Source organism: Fukomys damarensis, unplaced genomic scaffold, assembly GCF_012274545.1.
Source record: "Fukomys damarensis isolate Sample0158 unplaced genomic scaffold, DMR_v1.0_HiC HiC_scaffold_5, whole genome shotgun sequence".
NCBI classification, from domain to species: Eukaryota; Metazoa; Chordata; class Mammalia; order Rodentia; family Bathyergidae; genus Fukomys; species Fukomys damarensis.
In genome coordinates this window covers 54,427,139-54,445,975 of record NW_022900917.1, presented here as the reverse complement: position 1 = coordinate 54,445,975, position 18,837 = coordinate 54,427,139, and the positions used below count along the sequence as shown (strand labels likewise).

General features: G+C 34.9%; 1 protein-coding gene and 1 non-coding gene across 2 annotated transcripts in view; both read left to right on the top strand.

Moving 5' to 3' along the window:
- The window catches only part of Xkr4 (XK related 4), a 460,700-nt gene that overhangs the window by 133,480 nt on the left and 308,383 nt on the right, over window positions 1–18,837 (top strand).
- On the top strand, window positions 16,274–16,382 carry LOC117285053. Its single transcript, XR_004516066.1, has one exon. It is a non-coding gene; the product is annotated as a U6 spliceosomal RNA (small nuclear RNA).

Sequence of the window (18,837 nt, the reverse complement as noted above, 5' to 3'; positions counted from 1 at the left end):
TTGAAATTACTGCCATGAATAGTAGTGAAAAAGTTCCCAAGAGGCATACCAGAGTGTTCTGATTAATATTAGTGCAGCTAGAGAATTGGAGAGCACACATTTGAGTCCATGCTTTCTTGTATTTAATAAAACATTATATCAACATTAAAAATACCATTTTGAAGAAAGGAGATAATTATTATGAGTCTAGACTTCTCTGCTGAGCAAAAATCTTTCCTGCCTACTTGATGATATTTAAAATTTTTCATGTCATACAACATATACATTATAGATTCAGATCTCTTACTCTCTTTTGTACATAAATTATTTGCCATGCTTTGGTTGTTGAACAAAATGACTAATATTCAGGAGCTGGGCATCCTCCTTTTATTGTGTTTTCATGCTGAAAGACAAAAAAATAGAGACTATAGAAAATAGATGAACAGATGTACTTAGAATGCTACAAAACTGGAAATAACAAATTTAGGGTAAAAATCAGACACACAGCACAGAGTTAAAGCACGTCTCACTGGAGATACTGGCCAAACAATGTGCCCTCCAATTTCTCCTCATAATTAATTATTAATAAAAGCTCTGGCTTAGAGAACTCATTCCCCAGGGCATTTGATTTCCATTCTTTTATTATATAATTTAAATGAAGGAACAAATTCACAATCAATTTCTTTCTTTACTAAGTATCCATGCAAAGGTTTAAATAAGTCAATTCCCTCTAGAGTTTCTCAAGATAAAAAATTTATGTGGCATTCCTTTCTATGGCATAAAACATGTGAAACATGCCACATTTACTTTGTCCATAGCACAAGACAACATTCTTTTTGTTGTTGTTATCTGAATATTGAACTTTTGCTAGGAGTTAAAGGTGAGAGCAAGAATAAGCCAATTACAAAATATTAACCTCTGAAAATAAGCTGCCAGATGAACCATAATGTTGTAGCAATTGGATTGTTCATCTCAGTAGACATTTGATTTTGGCCTTATTTGTGATTGTGTGTGTGTGTGCACCGAGATTGAACTCAGGACCTTGTGCTTGCCAGGTAGGTGTAGCTAAATCCCTCAGCCCCTTATGTATTATTTTGAAGAAAAATTTATTTCTGGTAAAAACAGTTTGAGAGATAATTTTTTGGCCAAGAGTAAATATTTAGATTTGAATCTATAAAGGAATCCTAATACAGTTGTTGCAGAAAGTAGATAAATTACATTAAACACACCAAGGCTTAGAATTCTAGACCATTCCTGCCAGAAAGGAATGTAACCATGGAAACTTTTTATTCAGCAGAGAGGCTGACACATGTTAGAAGGGCCCCTGCCGCACAGGACACACAGCTCTCTGAGTCCTGTAAACCACACAGGCATTTCAATTAGCAGTAGAGGTTTGGGAGAAATTTTCTCATTCCCCAAATTCTAAAACTATGTAAAGTGTACTATTTTTTTTTTCTGAAAACATGCTGAGCAGAGAAGGGGTGCATCCAGCTGCAAATGACCTGATGCTTTCCTGCCTCACATCCTGGCTACCTCTGTGTCAGACTCCAGGTTTACTACTTATAATTTAACATCTAGCAGGCACAGATCTTGGGGGCAGGGTGAGGCACTGACTGCCAGGTGACCTGCTCAGTACTGCTGTTTCACTCCCTGGCATTGTGCCCAGAACCTACTATGGACAGACACTGCGTGGCCCTTCCACTCCTCAGCTTGTGTCTGTGCTCCTTCAGGGTGTTGATGTGCAGGTCTCCTTTACCACCACATCTTTCCTCAGGTATCCCTCAGTGATCAGTCCCTTTAAGTCTAATCCCCTGAGATTGTGTCATATTGTATGTGTGAGGTTTCTTGCACATGTGACATTCTTGTCAGCCCCATGACATTTTTAGTTCTGCCATAAAAGGTACCATTATTGTTACTTTGTCAACATCATTTCCATCCTGTCTCCTCCCTCATTTGCTTCCTCTGTTCTCTTGCACAAGACAAATTTACCCTTAAACACACACACTTCTTGCTCTTATTAAACATTTTGTTAAATGAGAAATTAATTTACACTCATCTCCTCATAAATTAGATTGGGCCACATAAGAAAACGAAGTAAAGGAAGAAGAGAAGGGGGGAAAAACAGTTTCATAGCAGCAACACATTTAGAGCTAAGAGATCAGAAGCCTTGATGGTAGTGTTAGCTGCTTAGGGAAACAGCTTCATAAATACATTGATGCCATGTCTGGCTTGTAAACTTCTTGTTGCCTTCCCATTTTAACAGGATGATGGAAACATATGGTCTATAGAGATCTTCTATAAAGCTATTTTTAAAAATTATTATTATTATATTTAAGATGTGCAACATGATGTGATACCGATGTGCCTAGTTAACTGATTACTACAGTCAAGCCTATTAACATATCATTTCACACGGTTACCTTTTTCTGTATTTTAAGATTGGCTCCAATCTACTTGATGAACAGATTTCCAATGTACAATACAATATTAATGATAGTCCTTATGCTGCTGTATAGTTGGAAAATTCAAGAGGTTAGAACCAAGGCTGGCTTGTTTTATGGCATGTGAAATTGTAAAGATATGACAAAAATTCCTCACCTTTAGTATTTTTTCCAATATATTTATTTATTATTTATAAATAAACAAATAAAATAAATAAATGAAAAGGGCTGAGGATGTAACTCATTACAAAGGTTCTGGGTAACACACTCACACACACACACACACACACACACACACACACACACCTTTAAAGGAGAGAATCTCTATGTTGTTTCGTTTTAGACACAGGGGTTAGTGAAAATGGAGTTTCTCATTTTTACAGATGTTTTCCTTCTGTGAAAAGAACCTTAACACCCTCCCATGAGGGCCCCTCACCCACCCTCCCTCCCACCAGTCCACTCTGTGCTGATCTGTGGGAATAGACAAGCTGCTCTTGGGACAGTTCCCTGCTAATAAGGACTGGGACCCTCCTGGCAGGTGATGGATAGGTATATGTCACAGATGAGACGAATAAGATGAAGCAAGAGATGTTCTGCTGTACCAATAGACTATAACTAGGTGCTCTCCTGGGTTTTCTTGTTTGCTTTTTTTCTTTCACGTTTCAAATTAATCTCTCTCTCAAAGCCTGCCACTTGGCTCACAGGCAAGGAGGTATGTAATTGAGGAGCTGCAGTACCCACTTTGGAAAGCTGATCCACTCCAGTAAATTCTCGCTCTGATGTTACCTGATTCTACAAAATAAATATGCTGAAAAGAGAGAGAGTAGTGCCTGTGTTATCTTTTACCTGCTTACCTCATGCTTCCTGAGGGTAGGCACTAAGCTCAGGGATCCCATGTCCTCCAACACTTGCTACCCCATTTCCATTTTGTAGGTGAGAAGACTTGGTCCAATGGTCAGTTAAACTGTGAGAATCTTGGGATCTTAGAGTAGTGAGCCTGAAATTTGAACCTGAGCAGTGTGGCTCCAGAGCCCATTCTCTGTTCTTTTAAATTCTACCCTGCATGGCCTACATTTGATCCTGTGAAAACACCTTTTATAGAGTAGAGATTTTTGGAGTCAGAAAGGAAGAGAGACAGTGATCTTAACTGTAGAATTTGTAGAGTTTTTTTTCACATGCCTGCTGTGGGAAAATAAGGCTCATCTCAGGAGGTCCTAACGTGGTCCCTAAATCCTGCAAATAGCTTCTGCTGGCAATGTGACCCAAAGGCCAGGTGCATGCTTCTGGATGCAGCCTCATGAATTCTCTGCAGGCCAGGTGGCCTCTCCTCTTCTGTTTACCACATGCCATACATCCTTTAGGCCAGCACAGAGCCAAGCTGCCCCTTCCCAGAAGGAGCCCAGGAGGGCCTTGGATTCCTACTAGGCCACCCAAATTAGACTAAAATGGAGGGGGCCAAGATGGCATCACATGCTTTTCTAGAATTTAAACCCACATTTCTTGTCATAGACATGAGTCCAAGTACTTTGAACCCAGGAGTAGAGAATCTTTGGGAGCATCTATTTTTTGTAGACCTAGTTATGAAATGATCCAGTAATTTGCCCAAAGGTTGAGCAATTAACTCATGTTGAAGCTTCAGCCAAGAAATACAGATTTGATCTGTTCTAGAGTTTTTGTTTTTACCTCTTTGAGCTTCTGTTCTCATCTTGTAGTTTGTATTTGTCCTCTTTGACAAATCTGTAATACATAAGCATGATCAAGATTTATAATGTGAGTTCAATCCCCGATACCAAAAAAAAAAAAGATTTATAATGTGACAATTTAAATCATTCTTATAACCTTTGCTAGAGCTATTGCATATTTTTTTATTTCTCTCCCATGGATAAAATGGCAGCTTTGTTAAGTAATTATGAATAGAAGAAAAACTTTGGGGAGGTTTTAATTGGATTCTTAAACTATTAATTTGTTAGAGGAGATTTGATCCAAACATTATTCACTGTATATATACATTTATTTCTGAAGCTTTACGTATTATCATTTTGTTCTTTCTGTGTCTATTTCACAGAAGACAAAAATTTGATTGACTCACCAAATTGGACATAGCCTTGGAGATTAGATAATTACATTTATTAAGCAAAATATTTTGTTAGAATACTGGTTCTACAGTTAAAGATTTGATACACAACCCTTTCAATAGATGCCTGCCAAGAATATCCAAGGTTAGAAAGGGAATAATCATACTACCATACTATAGTATGTTACTATATAGATTTCAATTAAAAAACCTGTCTCAAAAACAATGAGCAAGACAGTTTTATTTTATTATTCCATGTGAAAGAATTTGCACCACAGTTTTCTATTTGAAATAACTTGTGCTTCTTTTTTGCCCAAAGTCAAATAAAGCCATTTTTACTTGTATTTGAACTATAGCCTGCTCAATCAAATATTAATCTATTGGTTTCCATATGTATTACTCTTTGCTTTATTGTTTGGACTTTTAAAATTCAGATACTAATGATATCTTTATTCATATAGTTTTGGAAAAACAACTTCTTTGTTGTCATCCTAGTGTTCTTCTCTCTTCTTTCTTCTTTTTTTGGCACCAGAAATTGAACCCTGGACCTTGTGCTTGCAAGGCAGGTGGCCGAACCACTGAGCTAAATCCCCCAGCCCTATTCATGTAATTTGGACAGAAGAGAATTTTGAAGCAATATTCTGCAAAGGGTGGTGCATGCCTGGTTTTTCTCCATCTGAATAGTAGCCTTTTGACCTAATTCTTTAGTATTACTCACTCAGTATTTGCATCAGCTTTTAGCAATAAAGAATGTTGAATTATTAAAGAATGCTAGAATTTTGGAATCATAAGGAATATTGTCATATCAGAATTTAATTTGCTAAAAAATGATGAATGTTGTAGAATATTTTGTTTATATTAGGTATAAACCTGCATGCAGACCACTAAAGCCATCCAAAAAAACTTACTGCTATCTCTCAGTAGAAACTGATAAAAATTTTGCTTGAGTTTTGCTGATTCGTTTCTGTTTCTGCCTCACCCAGTTTTTATTCCCAGAGCCTGATTGGGACTTATCATTTTCTTATGACAGAGTCTTTGCCCCATTAGGAGATTATTCTTTATCCTTGTATCATTTAGGTAGTCATTGTCAAATTGTTTCCTATGGATATTTGCTTCTTCCGTATTATGCTGCATTGCTGACTGCCCACCTGGTCTATCACCCTAGATGACTTACTTACGTACTTACTTCGCTCTGAAGATCTCACTAATCCAAGTGTTTACCATGTGCCTATCAGTCTTATGTACCTTTGTATCTGCTCTATGATTTTTGTGCCATTACAATGTGTTCTATATGATGAGACAACAGTGTTTTAAACACCTTTTGTTGAAATCACTTCCTCATTGAGGTTCAGAGTGACCAGAGTTCACCCATCCTTTCAATTTCTGCCTTTCACTTGATAGTAAAATTAAGCCATGAGCAGACTTCCCATATACCAATATGTCAGACACTGTGAGGGTGTGTGTGTGTGTGTGTGTGTGTGTGAGCGCACAAGCAAGCTACCTTTACATATTTACTTGCTGAAGTAGAAAACAGTTGCATCAATACAAACTTATTATTAATGTTTGTATATTTTTCACAGTAAAATAGAAATATAAGTAACTAAAATTAATTTGCTAAATTAAATTTCTGATATGAAGATTATGAATGACAGTAATAGACTTCTTGTCTCTCTCAGTGTGATGCCTTCCACCATCTTAATACATTTCCAGAAAAAAGACCATAATCAGACCATAAACATATTAATGGTGATATTGTTCCTAATCTCATCAAAGGCAATACTGCTGCCTTATTTAACTTCATAAGTTTTACAGGGCCTATTCTTAAAGTGTCTGTGCCTACAGGAACTTAACGGATGCATATTTAATGAAATATTTTATTTATAACTTCGTCAGAATATTTATTTCAATACTCTCATAATAGTATCATATCTATTGAATTAATAAATGAATTAAAATATTAATTTGTGATGAATTAAACAAGGATCCCATAGAATTTTTTTAATCTGCAGATAATTGAGTAAGGAACAGAAGTATTTTCTTCTATTTCACTTTGAAGAAGGTTCATGCTCTGGGACCATCAGCAAGACAAAATAAAACATCATTTATTGATGTTATCTTCCTTGATGTCTGAGAGAATTTTGATTTATGAAATGCATATATTTCAGAGCTGTACATGAATGAAGAAAATAGGCCAGACGGTATTCCTCTGAGCCATGTTTCTTTAACAACATAGAAGAGTAAATTGGAATTCTACTGTTACCTTACAATTCCTAAATATATAGTAAATTCTACCACCTTTATCATTTGCTTCTTGAACTGACTTGGGTTTAGAGTATAGTGTAAAAATAAAATTTCTAAAGCCCAGGCGAAGTTCATTTGTTTTCTCTTATCCTTCATCGAACTGGTAAGGAGCATGTGACAGATTAGAACACCTCATTTTTATCTTTCTACATTAGTGAGAGCCTTTACATGCTTACTGTTCAGTTCGTAATTTTTCCAAACACATACAGATAATATAATTTAATCGTGTCCAATGAAATGGAATAAAGAGTTAAGAAATATTTCAACCTTACAAATTTTCACCCAAGGGATAGTAGAGAATACTCCTTAATTCATTATATGATATTGAAAGTTAATAAGATCAACATGAGAAAGAAAACTTACTGACCAATTGTATTCATGAATGTAGGTATTAAATTAGTTTACAAAATATTCAAAAATTGGATCCAGCAAAAATCGGATTCATCTTAAGAATGTAAGAATAATTTAACACTAGAAAATCCATAAATACATTTCACCATAATAATGAACAAAGATGTTTCAAAACTTGTGCTTTTGTCCTTCCTTTAGCTTGAAAGCTTTTGTTTAATCCTCTTATTCCAAGTGAGGAAAATTGATTAAATTCAACAACTAATAATGGTTTAAAAATAAATCTTCAGCCATGTGTGATTGTATTTGCCGATAATCCCAGTTACTGGGGAAGCTGATGCTGGAGGATCACAAACAAGTAAAAGAAACAAATTCTTAGAAACGAACCCAAGAATATACTTCCTAAACTGATAAAGGCCATTTGCTAACTACCTATAACAAACACTGGAGTTAAATATAGGATTTGTTTTGAGGTATTTATTAATTCAATAATTCCAGAAAAGTAATTGATTGAAAAATATTAAATCAAACTGTTTCTTAAGATGGTATTGTTACTTACATAAAAAACTACCCTTCCCCAAAAGATAGTACTAGAATCTCAAAAAAATAAAATAGTAGAAAAAAAACTGACAAAAATAAGCACAATTAACACGGAAAAATTTAATAAGTGATGGAAGTTTGAAAAGGGGAATGAATTATGTGAAGATACATGCAAAGTTCATGGGTAGTAAGATTTAAAATTATGCATTGTCAATTTTCCACACACTGGTAAAAGAAAATCAAATCAAAATCCACAGAGTACACTTTTTTGACTGCCACTTAACAAAATGATTCCAAAATGTATCTAGAAGGATAAAAGAGAAAGCATAGCCCCAAACTCTCCTGAAGAATAAATAGGTGGGACAGGTTTTACCTGATTATCAGATCAAGTAACCAATGAAGTGTAGTGTTGGTACAGGGGCATATAGAAGTACACATAGAACAGAATTGAAATCCCCGAACAAGACCTATATACTTGTTGTCACTTTATTATGATACAGGTGACATTGAAGATAAACGGAGAGACAAACTATTCAGTAAGTGTTGCTGAGCTATTGTTTAGCAATGTGGAAAAATTGAAATTGTATCCTACTTCAAACAATGTACAAAAATATATTCCACACAGATTAAGGCTTAAATATTAAAGGTCAAACTTTTAGAAGTCTATGTAGAAGGATCTTTTTAATGCAAGTTGTGGCAAGTTTCTTTTTAAGGAAATAAAAATGTTAACCATAAAAGGTTGATGAATTCAATAGTATTAAAAGTAAAAATACAATGGAAGTCTGTTCTAAAAATACCATAAGAGGAGCCAGAATTTAGCTCAGTGGTGTCATGCATGCCTAGAAAGTGCTAGGTTCTGAGTTCTATCCCTGGTACTGAAAAAAAAAAAAAAAAAAGATAATGGAAAAACAAATCTAAATCTTCAAGAAGATAGAAGCTATGCATATAAATAAGAAAGTATAAAAATTACAAATAAATCTTTGCTAAAGTATCTACATTAAATATGCACAAAAGACAGTTCTTTCACAGAAAAGGTAAATGAATGGCTACTAGATATATGAAGACATACTAATTTACATTGATAATCTGAGAAATCCAGTTTTAAATCTACAAAGGGATACCATTTTATATCCTCTAGATTTCAAAATAAAATAAAATAGAGTTCTGGAAAATATTTGAAGCCATAAGATATACTTACTACATGCTGTCCATAGGTATGCAAATTGGTTTCCCTGTAGTAGGAAATAATATGTCATTATCTCATAATGAACATATAAATACTGTCTGATATGGTCATTCCATTCCATTCATGAATATATAACCCAGAGATACCTTAAATTTTGTAGTATTCAAATAATAGAATATTTCTTCCAATTAAAAGTTAATCATTGACAACTACTGACAAATAAATTGTATATACAAGCCAGTTAGAGACAAGATACAAGCATATCTTTTAAACAGAGATCAAAGGTATACAGAACGATAGACAGATAGGGACAGACACAGTCAACTTTCCATTACTGTAACAAAATATCTAAGGTAAACAACTTATAAAGAGAAAAGTTTTATTTGGGTTGAGAGGTTTCAAGCTGCTGGTCTACAATTGTTTGGCTTTAATACTTTTAAGATTGTGATGAAGCAGCACATTGTGGGAGCATATGGCAGAGCAAAACTGCTGACCTCATAACCAGAAAGAAAAGCAGAAGACAATGGGGCTGGAGTCCTGCTATCCCCCTCGAGGGCATGTCCTGAGTGACCTGAGGAGCTCTCAGTAGGTACACTGTTTCTTAAAGGTTCCACCACCTCCCACTAGTTCCATGCTTGGGACAAAGTCTTTACCACATGGACCTTGGAGAACATTCTAGAACTTAGTTGAAACAGGCACATGGATAAATAGGTGATAGATGGATGGACAGACAGATATGTAGATGGGTAGGTAGATACATGGATAGATGGTAAATAATTGTTTGATATAGATATAGGTAAATATAGTCCAGAAGGCTGTTTTGCAGACTACGGAATCATAAACACAGAGTGATTTCTCTGGGTAAGGGGAGAATAGGAACAATGATAAACAAAAAAGAAAAAGTTTGTTCTATTTAGTATTTGAATGACAGAACCAAGTATCATAATAGACAATATCTTCCTACTATTCTGCCTCTCTCCTTTCTTTTTGCCCTGACGTTTTCAAAGCATTTTCTGTCAAAAAGTCATAGAAGACGGAAAAAGACACGTACAATCTTATCTCACTTTCTCCTCACAAGAAACTAAACTACAAGTAACTTTTCTCAATCTAAAGACACAAAAAACTAAAGCCAAGAGAGTATAATCACCTGAATAATGCATATAGCCTTGAAATAGTGGAGTTAGGTTTGAATTCATATTTGTCTTACGCAGCCTACTTTTTCAACAAGTGACACAATTATGTCACATAGTATGTGGTTATTATCCTTTAAAACCAAAAAGAATTTTTCACTAGGAGTCTTTTCCATTTTGCTTTTGTCAAACTAAACTCCATGAAACATAACATAAGATGCTCTTATGTGGGCATTATCCACATGCCTGAATAAAAGAAGATACTGCTTAGTATACATTTGTTCTAACATATTTTTAATGATAAAAATAAAAATTGCCATTAAAATTAAATTTAAATGTAGCATGTTGCATCAAAATAATTGAAACCGGTTCTTTTAAGTTGTAAGAAACAGAAAGATTTTTACATCTGTTTTGAAAGCCAAATTAAATAATTCCAATAGTTGTGGGTCTATAGATGCTGTTTTTCTTCATGATATAAACCATCATACAGTTTTCTGTCACCTTTGTAAGAAATTATTGTATTCTTTTGAGTAGGTATAAATTTGAACAAAGAGTAGATAATGATTCTACAATTTTTGAGATGTTGTTAGGTTTTTGCAAAAAGGAACATCCTTCTCTGCTCTGAATCATGATTTGGCTTATTGAAAAGCTATTAGCGTTCTGTAGGATTTGTTCTCACATTGGAGACATCCAAGAGCAGATATTCCAAACACCTCTAGGTTCAGAGAAGTATGTGATAGAGTTAAAGATAATAAGATCCACTTATCAAAAGTTTAGATACTCATATAAAATTCTAGGAATTATTTTTTATTTCTTTTCTTTTTTTTTTAATGCAGAGAGGAGTTTCTTTTGGCATGCACCCTGCAAAGGAGAGTAGTGAGTCTCTTGCTAGAAATTGGGATCCAGTGAGTTATTCCCTAAGCAATCAGGTTCTCAGTTCTCATCTTCTCCAGGGAATTGCAGGAAATGGCAGTAATGTCTCAGGCACACGTCAAAAACACTGTTTGCTGGGCCTTTGCATAGTAAATGCTCCCTAATTGGTTCATGGCCCTGCCGTGGATCTGTGTTCCTTTCCCACTTAGAACCTGCTCTTAGTTATTGCAGCAGGACTCTGAAAAGAATGTGTAGATTTATGCAAAATGAATGATACCTTTTTTTCAATTTCTGATAAACAGGGAAAACACCTAGATCCCTAGGGTTAAAACTGACAATCTCTCTGTCATTTCTCAGGGCCCATTATTTACTCCATTTAGAATGAATATATTTTTTCAGCAGTCAAATCTGAGGCTCATAGGTATATAATCTATTTTATAAACTTTTGCTTTCTTATAAGCTTCCCTACTTCCTGTGTGACAAAGGCATAGACATAAAATTTAAACTTTTATATATCTTTTGTTCTGTAGTAGTGTTAGGGAAAGAGAAAAATTGGAAATTCCTTTTTTCTTTCACTTATGCATTTTTAAAACATTCTTATACTCCAAAAATTTTCTAGTACTTCTTATTTAGGTAATGGATTTGATATCAGTGCATAGTTGACATTTTATAAATTTTAGTAATTAAATAAATTTTATTAATTATTGCATTGCATGGTGACCACAATCCTAATATATGGTATATTTCAATATTTCTCAAAGAATAGATGTTTAGTAGTCTTACTGCAAAAAAATGTTAAGTTGTTGAGGTAATAGAAATGTTAATTGGCTTGTCAGAACCTTTCTACAATGGATACATATATGTAAACACATCATAGTGTACCTCATAAATATATACACAATTATTATTTGTCCATTAAGGTTAAATAAATAAATAAATACTGTATTTTAAAAATGTTTAATAACACTTAGAAGGTACAAATCTCAAATCTTGGATTGTATAATCAAACGAAGAAAGTAAACAATTGATTAAATATAGCAAATGTTAATACTCTGAAAATATTGTTACATTCCACAAGGGAAAGGAAACAAGTACATTTTCTTGAACATTTAACACTTTTATAAAAATTTTGCAATGTAATGAAAGTGGGCAAAAATATTTAAATTTCTTAATTTTTAATTCTTAAATGCTTTGAAGGATAGAAATGTCTGGTTGCTTCTTACCAGCTAGTGTCATGTACCAATCAGTGCCTGAGCCAATATCATTAAACCCAGCTTCCAGGAAAGTAGAGAAGGCCCCAGCATGACTGGATGGGTCCCCTGCACCCCTAAGTCACCATAGTAGGCCCTTCCCACTGAACATCCATTTTAGACCCAGTGAATTTGGTTGAGCTCTTACCTCCTTCTAGATCCTGTCATATATTTTTTTTCAGGCATTCTCTATTCCCAGTATATGGTTTTAGTTTTTCATTTTCTGACTAGGTGATCTTGAGCTAGTCAATCACAATTTTAATCTTTAATTATAACCTTTTAAATTAGGTTATTAATTTACAGGATTATCATAAGGATTAAATGTCAAGTACTTAATACAGTGTTTTGTGTCAAGTAAGCTCTACATCAGTGGTTGATATATTATTCATGGTCCAATGTGAGAAAACCTGTCTCTACCTACAGGAATCATCCATGCCCAATTCTCACCTCTGCTACAGGGAATCTATTATTCCTTTTAACCTTTCACTGGCTTTGAAGTTTTGGTATCATCATGAGCCAGTGTTAGATTTTGAGAGTTGGCCTTTGAGCAGTGGGATTTGCAAGGTTGATGAGCTAGCATGGAGATCAACTCTGTTGGATGAAGCAGTCCCTCTAGAGAGTCTTCGGTGCTCCTTTATACTTCCCTTGCCTTTCAACCTATGAATGAAACCACAAAAGTTATAACAGATAAGTATACAGTGTGTTTTATGAGCCGATGTTGCAGATGAATTAGGTCAACCTAATCTCTATACAAGTGTGGTGAAATGCAGAAGGATAAGATAACAGTAATGGCTGTCTTTGGCGCTAAGATAGTCAAGGGGACTCTTGATTTCTTTAACCTTTTAAGGTCCTACCAGGCCTGTCTCTTCTTGGCAGCCCTTCCCTTTTCCTGGCAAACAGTGCACAGTAGACTCTGAACCACAGTATTCTTGGTTTATTGCTTTGATGCTCTTCATGGTCAAAGCCATGGTGGGCATCAGTAGGTTTTCTGTTTCCTTAGACAATCTTTTTTTTTTCTCCCATTCTTTGGCTGATTTCAGATAGCTCTTTTTCCTCCAAGGTTCACCATCTTACCAGCCTCCCCAGTGCAGTGAATAGGCAAGGACAAGCTGTCCAGGGTTCTCTAGTGTCTGGTTTTGTATGAACTCACCTTCTAGCCAGCATTCTGCAGACCTTTTGTCAGAATATCTTAGAGGAATGGGTTCTCCTCTGTCAGTTGGTGTTTGGATCAGCTCCGTGATGAAATAGGAGTCTCTCTTGCCAGACATGGGTTATGATAGAATAGATTTTCTTCTCTGAATTTGTTGAATGTAGAATTAGTACATTCTTTTCACAACACAGAACCAGTACCAGAAGACAGAGTCCTTGGACCTTGATTTTTTTCTTATTCTAGAGTGTTTCTTGACTACTTCAGGAACCTGCCAACCTAGTGAATCCTTTTCTCTAATTGCTGATCCTTGCCTTTGTCCTGCAACTATTCACTATAACATGGATAATAATTATCTTCTGAGAATTTTTTTCTAGATTATGTGCTTTCTTCTTCTTCTTCTTCTTTTTTTTTTTTTTGCAGTACCAGAAGTTGAACTCAGGACCTTGCACTTGCAAGGCAGGGGGCAACACCACTCAGCTATATCCCCTGCCCTCTAGATAATGCTTTTTAAACTTCTTTAAACTATGGCCCATAGAAACAAGAGTTTAATTACCTTTAATTAATTTACTGCATACTGCCTGCTGATATTTTCTAGTCTACTCAATTCTACCCTATTCCATTTCTCCTTTATAAAGACTGACTACAACTCATTAAATTTATTTGCAGCCCATGAATAAGTTACACCCCACAGGTTGAAAAAATGTTGTATGAATACTTTATTCATAGAAGCTGTTGACATTCTGCCTTGACATGTCAGAGAAAAGTCTCTTTAGTGAGGACAGTTGTCCACTTTAGGCTTCCGCGATCACTGAATTTAAAATAAATTAATAGTACTTTTTGTCAAAGAACTGTGTTAAACATTAACAGCAATCTATATATCTTTTATACATTTATTTATTTAGGTCCTCAAAATGAAAGTTTCACCAAGGCACACTTTTGTCTTATTTACAGTACAAGGCCCCTGGCACATCTTATTCAATGTGTGAATAAAACCTTTGCTACCTATTTATACTAAAGAAGTTTGTTTCTCCAAGGGCATTAAAAGAGGGGATACATGGAAAGGAGGGATTCTGAGTTCATTTATAGCCCAGAAAGGGTAGGAACCAGGCAGGCTTAGGGGTCACAGTAGATACAGGTTGTCTTTAGGCAACATCATGAGATTGAATCACTTCCATTTAGTATTCAAATTCCTAGAAAACAATATCTGATTGGCTGAACTTGTATCTCATGTCCCTCTCTTGCCTAGGTGAGGTCAGAACACTAGACTGAGAATGAGACAATGAAAAGGGGAGGGATATTTAGGTTTTCAAGGAAAAACTGGTGCTATGACCGCAGGTAGGGAGGAACAGGCAGAACAGGAAGTCTCCACTGTGTGTATGACTTCCATGTTGTGTCTTTTGTTTTACCAAGAGTTAACAGTAACAGCTAGCATATGAGGTTGGCTAAATGACTAAGGTAATATTTCTTAGTTTTCTAAACTGTACACTTTCCCAAATCTACAGATACCTGAGAAGTCACCTATGGAGGATTTCTCTTGTACTCTGATTTTGTTTTATTATTATTATTAATTCACTACCGAAAACACATTTAAAATGCTATTTTAATATATTAGGCATGGTAGAAATTTATAAAATAAGAATGAGACATTGTAGTTTCTTCCAGATTATGTTCCAAATGTGAGTCAAAACATGTGGCACTTTAAGAATGTTGTACAATATAAGATTGTATCAAAACTGTAAAGTTAATGTGCCAGGGATGTAGCTCAGTGGTGCTGCTGCCTGCCTTGCAAGTGCAAGCTCCCGAATTAGATCCCCAGTTCAAAAAAAAAAAAAAATTTTAAATTTAGTGACTATTTTTCTACATTGAATCTAAAAGTCTTCATTTCCAGAAAGCAGCAGATACTCCTTCAAATTCTTTGGAATAGTTAGAATGAAAAATATGGTTGTTGACCTCCACTCATGACATCTTTAAACAACTGATAGAGTTGTTAGTTGATATATTATATAGATAAGAGAAAGATGTTTAGAGTGAAGTCTACATTATTTAATGGCACTTGGCCAGATAGCATTACCTTTCATTGAAAAGCAACAGATTACTGGGTCCAAGAGTAGTTGAGTTTTGGACATGATAAGGTCAAGCTACTCAATTCTTCTCCAAGCTACTCTTTACATTTTGTGAAAAATACATTATTTCCAGCAGAGAAGGAAATTAATCAGAAAGAGAGAACTCTAAAAGAATTTAAGCTATGGAAAATTACCAAAACAGAACATTAAAAAAAACTATAATTGTGTCATGAAAAGAAACTTACCTTCTTAATACCCTCAATATGAAAAATTGAGATAAAAATTAAATATTTTTCTCCCCTGTAGTCTATAGGGTAGACTCAATTTTATCATAGAACTTACTGCACTCTCAATTTTGTCATTTTCTTTTAGTCTTGTCTCTCCACAATTTATTTGGGCTATAAAGTCTTTTAAAAATACATGGGTCAGAGTGTCATACATAGAACATTAGTTTTATAAGAATTTAATTTTCACTATTGGAGGATACAAAGAATGAGATGACTAGATTAAAAAATTGACAAATTTTATTTCTCAAGTACATTAAGATTCACTGAGACATAAAACTTCATAAACTTATTTAACTGTAATTCTTCCTAATTTTTTACAGAATATCTTGAACATCTATTATTAAATGGTAAACATTTTGGAAAATGCTGGATTATATCATCTATTTCTTATTCTACAGAAACATTTGTTTCAAATAATAACATTTACATATGATTTCAGAAATACTGAAGGAATTATAAATGTACTTTAAAAAAGAAGTAGGTATTTTCTACTAAGCCATTGTTTACAGTATTAAAATCAATGCATGTTTTGGTATATGATATTACAATAATAAATTAAATAAAATAATTTGAAAGCACATTAGCACATTGTAAATCCTTAAAATGTAGTATGAAATTTACTTTAACTTTCTTCCTCATTGTTAAGCACTGGTGCTCGCTTTGGCAACACATATACGAAAATGGGGATGAGACAGAGAAGATGAGCATGGCCCCAGCCCAGGATGGCATACACATAAATTGTTGAGCATTCCCTGAGTTTCCCTAAACCTATTCTAGTGAGCATATGAGTTTTGTCCAGTATAAAGTCATTCTGTGTGACCATACATATAGATTTCACAGACTCAGAAGACTTTTGCTTACTTGTTTGGCTATTTAAACTTTGATAATTCTCAAAGTACAGTTTTTTTTAATATAATGACTAAATCTATAAAGAGTCTCATAGATAACAGGTAGAGCACAATTGTACTCTTTAGAAGTTGCACTTTAGGAGTGATTGATTATATAATTAGCTACTTTTCCCTGCATACTGCCTAAGTGATCTGTGTAATAGTATTGCTAACACTGAGCCCGATTGTGGTGCTTTGTGACAAATGGACATATGGTGATATTCTTTGTCTGGATATGTCTAGGAAACCATTCTCCTCTTATGGAGACAGATGGTAGGGCTAGCAGTGACCCACAGTGCTAGTTCCCAGTGTTATGCATTCATTTTTGTTATCGTCTTTCCAGAGCCGAATGCTGAACTGTATGAAACTATCATATTGTTAGCTAATGCCCACATTATATATGCACATCAAGCATGTTTGAGTACAGTGACTGGTTGTTTTGTGAAAAATGACATGCTGAGCATATTAGAAACAAGTGCCAATCATAGAATGAAACTACACTTTTCACATTGAATGTATTGTTATAATATTTCAAATGTTTTCATTGTTTGCTCTTTTAAAACAGGGAATTTTATTTTGTTTTGTAGGAGGCATTAAGTGACCAGATTTGGCAAAAGCAATGAAGGCAAAGTCTTAGGACACATATCTCCCTATGAACCAGACAATCCTACCCTATACTGTAGCTAGTCAGTGTGTATCAAGCAGCAACGGTAGGCCACAGGGATGCCTGTTATAAAGCAATCAATGGATCAGCATAAAAACAAACTGCAAAATATGACCAAAAATCTCAAAGCCCATAACTTAAGAAATGTATTCCAATAATGTATTTTATATAGAAAAATTAATAAAGTTTATTCAATGATTCCCAAAAGAACAAAGAAAAAGCAGTAAATGAGGTTTAATGGACTATAAAATTAAGGCAGTGTAAAATGTTTTGTCTTAACTATAAGAATTCTGTTCATTGATTCATGGAAGAGAGAAGATATACACCCAGTAAAAGTGGATAAACATACAAATTAGTCTGCAGGAGAAAATTTTCTAGGTTTGAAATTAAAAGAATGAAGAGGAGAGCTTTTATGAAGCCTGCGACCTGTGACACAATTGCTTACCACAGGACAAGTCTCTTTTACTGCAAGTAAGGAGAATGGCAGTGGTGCTGGAGATAAGGCTATAAAGAGATGTATCCTACTAAGTGGAAAAGGTATCTTTCTCACTCATTTTTAAAAAGATTCTTATTGGATGGTTTCTTCTTCTTCTTCTCCCGATATCCAATAAATCATGTCCCAATTCTTAAACATTTTTCAACTCTCCACTCACACTATTACTGCTTTAGGTCCAGTCTTCATTATTCTTTCCTGGATTGCTGTAATGATCTTTAAACACCTCTTACCCTCCCGACTTCCTTTCAGCACCTCAGTGGTCAGACAGGGTGATCTTTCTAAAACACAAACGATCACATCACTCTGATGTTCACAATTCTTTACTGAATGTCCATCACCTTTAAGATGAAAATCAAAAAGCTAAGCAGGACATGTGAAGTCCTTTATTCCCTTGCCCTCTCTGCTTCCTAAAATAAATGCTCCCTAGCTACTTGACCCACTCTGATGATCTCTGTGTACTTTGAACATAATCTCATTCAGAAAGCCTTTTTAGGGCACTTTCTGCCTTCCTATTGCACAAGAGGACCTCCTTACCTCCTGTCAGAGTGTCCTGTGTACCATGTTTATCATATGCTATCATAACTATCTTTGCTTCTCTCTGTCTTTCCTTAGCCCATGAATCAACTGGTGTGGTTTTATCTTCTTCAAATGTTGTAGATATTATTCTTATGCATGCATGATACAATATTCATACTGTACTCTACATGAAGCCTTAAAGATTTTCACTCACTCAACTGATCTGATGTTCAGATCATGGTTTCATTCTATAAATGACCATTGTGAAGCCAAGGCAGACCCAGGACTGAGGGCAGAACTTACACCTGCTTCCTCCCCTTCCACTGTTCTTGCATGGAAGAGTTCTTCCTTTCTCAAGTGAGGAGGAGTATGTCCCCATTCAACCTGAGGCTAGAGTTGGTGTACTTGCCCTGTGTGAATCCAAACCTATACTCCTATACTGATAAAAAGAATAATTAATATCTCTTCTTTAAAACATGGCAGCAAAATTAGTTGCCTTAATCCATAAGTTGTAAAAAGATCCTGGCAACCTAACTCACAAGTACAGTGGGACAATATGTTTTCACTTCTGCAGAAACAACCTAAGGCCCTTGGGAGACAGGAAGAGAGAGCATCTAGCACAATTCCCTTAGGATATGCTGTAACTCAGTCT